The following is a 7105-nucleotide window of genomic DNA, read 5'->3' as shown; positions in this document are numbered from 1 at the left end:
TTTTTTGAGGTTTAGCTGCAAACCAGCTTTTGCACTTTCTTCTTTCACCTTCATCATAAGGCTCCTCAGTTCCTCTTCGCTTTCAGCCATCAAAGTGGTATCATCTGCATATCTGAGATTGTTAATGTTTCTTCCAGAGATTTTAACTCCAGCCTTGGATTCCTCAAGCCCAGCATGTCGCATGATGTGTTCTGCGTACAAGTTGAATAAGTAGGGTGAGAGGATACAGCCCTGCCGTACTCCTTTCCCAATCTTAAACCAGTCCGTTGTTCCGTGGTCTGTTCTTACTGTTGCTACTTGGTCGTTATACAGATTCCTCAGGAGGCAGACAAGATGACTTGGTATCCCCATACCACTAAGAACTTGCCACAATTTGTTATGGTCCACACAGTCAAAGGCTTTAGAATAGTCAATAAAACAGAAATAGATGTTTTTCTGAAACTCCCTGGCTTTTTCCATTATCTAGCGGATATTGGCAATTTGGTCCCTAGTTCCTCTGCCTTTTCTAAACCCAGGTTGTACATCTGGCAATTCTCGCTTCATGAACTGCTGAAGTCTACCTTGCAGGATCTTGAGCATTACCTTACTGGCATGTGAAATGAGTGCCACTGTTCAATAGTTTGAACAGTCTTTAGTGTTTCCCTTTTTTGGTATGGGGATATAAGTTGATTTTTTCCAATCTGATGGCCATTCTTGTGTTTTCCAAATTTGCTGGCATATAGCATGCATTACCTTGACAGCATCATCTTGCAAGATTTTGAACCGTTCAGCTGGGATGCCGTCGTCTCCTGCTGCTTTGTTATTAGCGATGCTTCTTAAGGCCCACTCAACCTCACTCTTCAGGATGTCTGGCTCTAGCTCACTGACCACACCGTCAAAGCTATCCCCGATATTGTTATCCTTCCTATACAGGTCTTCTATATATTCTTGCCACCTTTTCTTGATCTCTTCTTCTTCTGTTAGGTCCTTGCCATCTTTGTTTTTGATCATACCCATTTTGGCCTGGAATTTACCTCCAATGTTTCTAATTTTCTGGAAGAGGTCTCTTGTCCTTCCTATTCTATTGTCTTCTTCCACTTCCGCGCATTGCTTGTTTAAAAATAATTCCTTATCTCTTCTGGCTAACCTCTGGAATTTTGCATTTAATTGGGCATATCTCCCCCTATCACTGTTGCCTTTTGCTTTCCTTCTTTCTTGGGCTACTTCTAGTGTCTCAGCAGACAGCCATTTTGCCTTCTTGGTTTTCTCTTTCTTTGGGATGTATTTTGTTGCCGCCTCCTGAACAATGCTGCCAACTTCTGTCCAGAGTTCTTCCGGGACCCTATCTACTAAGTCCAGTCCCTTAAATCGATTCCTCACCTCCACTGCATATTCCTGACGGATATTAGTGAGCTCATATCTAGCTGATCTGTGGGTCTTCCCTAATCTCTTTAGTCTGATCCTAAATTGTGCAAGAAGTAGTTCGTGATCTGAACTAGAGTCAGCTCCAGGCCTTGTTTTTACCGACTGTACAGATGACCGCCACCTTTGGCTGCAAAGGATGTAGTCAATCTGATTTTGGTGTTGTCCATCTGGTGAAGTCCATGTATAAAGCCGTCTCTTAGGTTGTTGGAAGAGAGTGTTTGTTATGCAGAGTGAGTTGTCTTGGCAAAATTCTATCAGCCTATGTCCTGCTTCATTTTGTTCTCCCAGACCATACTTACCTGTAATTCCAGGTGTCATTTGACTGCCCACCTTAGCATTCCAGTCTCCTGTGATGAAAATAACATCTCTTTTAGGTGTGTTGTCCAGTAGGTGCTGCAGATCCTCATAGAACTGCTCTACTTCAGCTTCTTCAGCATTTGTGGTTGGGGCGTATATTTGGATCACTGTGATGTTAGATGGCTTGCCCTGAATTCGAATTGAGATCATTCTGTCCTTTTTTGGGTTGTATCCAAGCACTGCTTTAGCCACTTTACGATTAATTATGAAGGCCACTCCATTTCTTCTGTGGTCCTCTTGTCCACAGTAGTAGATCTGGTGGTCGTTTGATGTGAAGTGGCCCATTCCAGTCCATTTCAGTTCACTGAGGCCCAAAATGTCTATCTTTAATCTTGACATCTCACCAATAACCATATCCAATTGGCCCTGGCTCATAGATCTTACCTTCCAGGTTCCAACAGTGTGTTGATCCTTAGAACATCGGATTCGCCGTTCACCACCAGCACCGTCGGCCGCTAGCCGTCCTTTCGGCTTTGAGCTAGCTGCGTCATCACGTCTGGGGCTAGTTGAGCTCATCCTCTGTTCCTCCCCAGTAGCATTTTGACCATCTTCCGACCTGGGGGGGGTCTCATCTTCCGATGGGATACCGACATATCTCTGGTTGTACTGATCCATTGAGTTTTCACGGCAAGAATACTGGGGTGGGTTGCCATTACCTTCCCCAGGGATCGCATTTAGTCTGACCTCTCTGTCATGACCTTCCCGTCTTGGGTGGCCCTTCACGGTTTAGCTCATGGCATCATTGAGGTGCTCAAGCTCCAGCACCACAACAAGGTAACGATCCTTTGCTGAAGAAGGGCAAGGTGGATGGATGATATTCTAGAGGTGACGGACTCGTCCCTGGGGGAGCTGGGGGTGTTGACGACCGACAGGAAACTCTGGCGTGGGCTGGTCCATGAAGTCATAAAGAGTCGGAAGTGACTGAACGAATAAACAACAACTGCAAGGCTTCCTCAGGGAAATGATTCAGACGAGGGTGGGGATGTTGCCTTGAAGCATGTGCAAAAGACTTGACTAATTCCTTGGTATTGATCTCCCAAACCTCTGGAGAACCACAAGGTATGTGCAGCAACCTGGGCTACCTCTGATCCAATAAATATTTCCTCCTGTACAGATACATAGATGATACAGACACAGCGAAAATGCCATAGAAAATGCATAGAAAATTAAGTTAAAAGTGCCTACCTTTTGTGTATGAGGCACATGGGGCAAAACGGCAATAAAATGGACCCACTGGGGACAAAGCTGCAAAAATGCTTCCTGCTATGACTTAAGGAGGAACAGAACAACAACATACTGCAAAAACTGCACTGGAGCCGTGAAGAGATATACAGATAGTCCTCGCTTAACAACCTTTCGTTTAGTTACAGTTCAGACTTAATGATGGTGCTGAAAAAAGCAACTTATGACTGATCTTCACACTTACAACCATCATATGTCCCTGCAGTCACGAGATCATGGGTGCTTGACAACAGGTTCACATTTATGACTTGCAGTGTCCCATGGTCACGTGATCACCATTTCCAACCTTACTGGCTAGCTTCTGGCAAACAAAATCAGTGGGGAACCGTGTGATTCACTTAACAACCACATGGTTCACTTAATGACTGGTGATTTGCTTAATGACTGCAGCAAAAAAGGTAAAATCAGGTCAGATTTGCATAATGACTTCACTTAGCCACCAAAATTCCCGACCCAATTGTGGTTGTTAAGCGAGGACTTCCTGCAGAATGACATCTGATCTGCTGCATTGGAGTTAAGATTGAAGATCGATTGTTTTCACTGACAAATTTGACTGTCTCCAGCATTTGCCTCCAGAAGAAGCCACTAAGGGAAAATTAAAGCCCCCTCCTTTAACAATGAGACCTGCTGTTTGTCTGAAATACTGATTTAAATTCCATCCTCCTGGCAGTATAGTATGTACTCAGGAACTATATTTCTCTCTGTTTACAGCCTCCAGAAAGTTGGTTCATGCTGAAACACTTAACTTGCATCTTACAGTTTGTAAATTCAAACTATGGTGGTTTGTAAGTTTGCTAAGGCAGTGTTTCCCAACCTTAGCCCCTTTAAGATGGACGGACATGGTGACCTCATGGATCTCAAGGGTGGATGTGCTAGCTGGGAAATTCTGGGAGTTGAAGCCCACCCATCCTAAAGTTGCCAAGCTTGAGAAACACTGCAGTGTGCAGGGGGTTGGACTTGATGACCTCATGGATCCCTTCCAACTCATTTTGTTTCTCATAGACACCCACCAGATGCCTTTTGGGGGGTCACAAGCCAGAGATGGAGCCCTTCCCCTGCAAATGGCCTTTGGACGCCTGCTGCCCCCAGCCCGGTGGGGACACTGAATGTTGAAGCCCAGAAGCCCTGGATGGACTCCCCTCTTAAAGCCACCCATGTTGATGGTCACCCCCCAAGGCTTTCCACAGGTGAATCATGTCCTGAGACCATTCCCATCCTGATCTTTCAGAGACTTGCCCTCCGAACCCTTGAGTTGGAAGGGGTCCTTAAGGCCATCCAGTCCAACCCCCTTAGTCTGGGACCCAAATTCAAGCATCCCTGAGAGACGGCTGCCCAGTCTCCGGGTTCAGTGTCATGTTCGTCGTTGCATTGTTTAATGTACATCGTAATGTTTCGCATGCCATGGTGCTGATGCGCGTTCCGGTTGGGACGGAGCTGCTGGGAGACCTTGTGCCAGGCTTTCTATCTTTCTTCATTGGGATGGAATGTGTTTGGGTTATCGTTGGTGTTCAAGGTCCTTTTTACCCGTTGATTAGCAGAACTCGTTAGGGGCACCTGGGATGGGGAATTTGAAACAGTTGTACGAGGGGGGAGGGATTACATTCGCACCAAGGGTTTTTAGTTTGTATTTGGCGCGCTTTTGCTCATTCTCAGCTTTCTTTGCACTTGCATACTATTCTTAAATAAACCAGATTTTATTCAAGCTCTGGCTTGTGAGTCTGAGAATACGTTAAGATAGGCAACCACTACATTCAGCATCTCCCTGGCTGGCTGGCTCCACTCTTGAGAAGGTTTTCTGGCAATGAGCTGAATCAAATACTGAAGCTTGCATGAAACATGGGAATCCATGGACCGGTGTCTAATACAGGGTGGAGGGAGACTTTACAGAGGGGGGCATCCTCTCCTCCCTCCTCCTTTTTGCAATCTCAGCCACCTGGAAGAGCAAACTCCTTCCAGCGTTCCTCACTAGATGGGGGGGTGGGCTAGGGGGTCCTCTGGGAGGGAGCCAGGGAAGGGAGGGCTACCTCGTCTCTACATCAAGTGGAGCTGGGAAATGAACCTTGGAAACCCACCCTGAGACTATAGCGAAGGGAGGCTGTTCATGTGCAGAGAACAGACAAGGTGTTCCTGGGCCACACAGGATAGTTCTAGCAGGTGCTTTCTGTGTCCCTTGGCTGCCTTGGCCCCTGCAAGGTCACTGCACAGATCTCCTTAGCATGTTCAGAGTGCTTGGCATGCAAGCACCTAGGACCCATCCCCTCCAAGTGCAGTGATCCTTTGGGGCATGTATCATCCAAGGTATTTCCCTCGGAGGGGGACCAGAGTGTGCAGGTTGTCTAATGTCCTGGACTAATGTCCAGGTGTCCGACTCTGGAATCTCCCCCGTATTAACACGCCTGCCCCAACTGGGTGGCCTCCAGGGATGGACATTGGTGCCCACCACCTATTGGGCCTGCTAGCTAAGAGATGGGAATCGTAGCGCAACAGATTTGGAGGGCACTAGCTTCGAGAATGAACTAGGGGAGACACGATCACCGGGTTCAGCCGCAGAAAGGGAAGCCATCGCCACGGAAACCAGGACCAGAAATAGCGAGGATGAGTTGCAGCTCCCTGGATTTCCTTTAAATACAAGGGGGAACTGCCAGGTGGTAGGATTGGCATGAGAATGAAGTGGTCTCCCTACAGAGGTAGTGGGTTCTCACGGGAGGGCCAGGCCTTCAGAAGTAGCAACTGCCCTGCAGGGGAGGCTGCTGGGTTATGAGGCAGCAGGACTGGCTGCCCAGCTGGCCCCAAGAACCACAAGGAAACTGCGGCCTCGGTCTTCATCTCCCTTCTGCGGTGCCAGGGGTCCTTGGCAGAAGTTACACCTTCCTCCCTGCCCCCCGGGCCTTGACTAGCCTGATCTTGCCAGCCCGGTGCACCACCACCTCTTTGCCACCCTTCCCGTCCTGCTTAGTAAAAGCTGGTGAGGGAAGAGAAAATTCCAGGCTGTCAAGGGGTGGCTGGGTTAGAAATGGAAATAGAAGCAAACCAACCAACTGGGGAGGTTTGCCCTCTTTGGAGCACCCCTACCTTAACAGGACTTGTGCAGGCACAGCCACTCAGTTACAATAAAGAACCGTGTCATAGGTGCAAGGCAGGTTAAGGTGAAGAGTGCAGGAAGCTGTCCTCTGGATAGCCGGCAGAACCTGGAGCCCAGAAGCGGCTGGCAGTTTCCTTTGATTTCCCTGTATCTAGGATTGTGAAGAGGGCTCCTCAATCCGGGCGGGAAGAGAGGACCAGCCTAGGTCCCGGCAAGGTCTGTTCCCAGCTGTGCTTGGAGGTGCCGCAGATTAAACTTCAGGCTTTCTGCTCCCATGCTGAACTCAGGCCATTTCTAAGATGCCTGGGACCTCCTGCATATCAGAAAGCAGCTGGCCTACATCCTTCACTTCTCTGGTGGACATTTCAGCAACCAGCCATAAATCACCACCAGGATTCGGGTACTTCCCTTGGCCTCAGAGAATTAGGAGAACACGGCCACCTTCCATCCAGGTTTAGCATCCTCCTGGCATCGTGCAGGCTCTGTGGCTGGAGTTTTTCAAGCTAGGGTTGGACAGCTGTTCTTCTAGGATGCTCTGGACAGGGGCTGGACTAGAAGACCTCCAGGGTTCCTGCCAACCCTATGATTCTTCGCTTTAGCATGATCCAGGTCCCAGCTGCTGCTGGAAGAGCAGTTTTGATCCCCGGGTCCATCCTCTGCTCAGTGTGAGGATCCACACTGAAGCGTCCCCAAGAAGAGGCTGTCCGACCTCTGCCTGAACACACCCTGTGAAAGCAGCCCACTGCTTTCCTTGGTCTTAGGTTCCAATATTGGCTCATATTCTGCTTTGTAACTTAAATCTGAGTGCTGGATTTTGGGAGAACAGAGAAGGCTAAATCTGGTGGGCTGGGCACGCCCGGGTCCCCTCGGTGTGGCCTGGGATGCGTGCCTTCTCCTTCATGGTGCCTGCCTTACGGAGCTGCCTCCCCCTGGAGAGACGGATGGCCGGACCCTGCTGGCTTTCAGGGAGGCCGTGAAGACCTGGCTCTGGGGACGCTGGGGCCAGGATGTTGATGGGGT

The sequence above is a fragment of the Candoia aspera genome, chromosome 1 (genome assembly GCF_035149785.1).
Source record: "Candoia aspera isolate rCanAsp1 chromosome 1, rCanAsp1.hap2, whole genome shotgun sequence".
In the NCBI taxonomy this organism is placed as follows: domain Eukaryota; kingdom Metazoa; phylum Chordata; class Lepidosauria; order Squamata; family Boidae; genus Candoia; species Candoia aspera.
The sequence above is the reverse complement of the archived record's forward strand: the minus strand, read 5'-3'. Positions refer to the sequence as shown.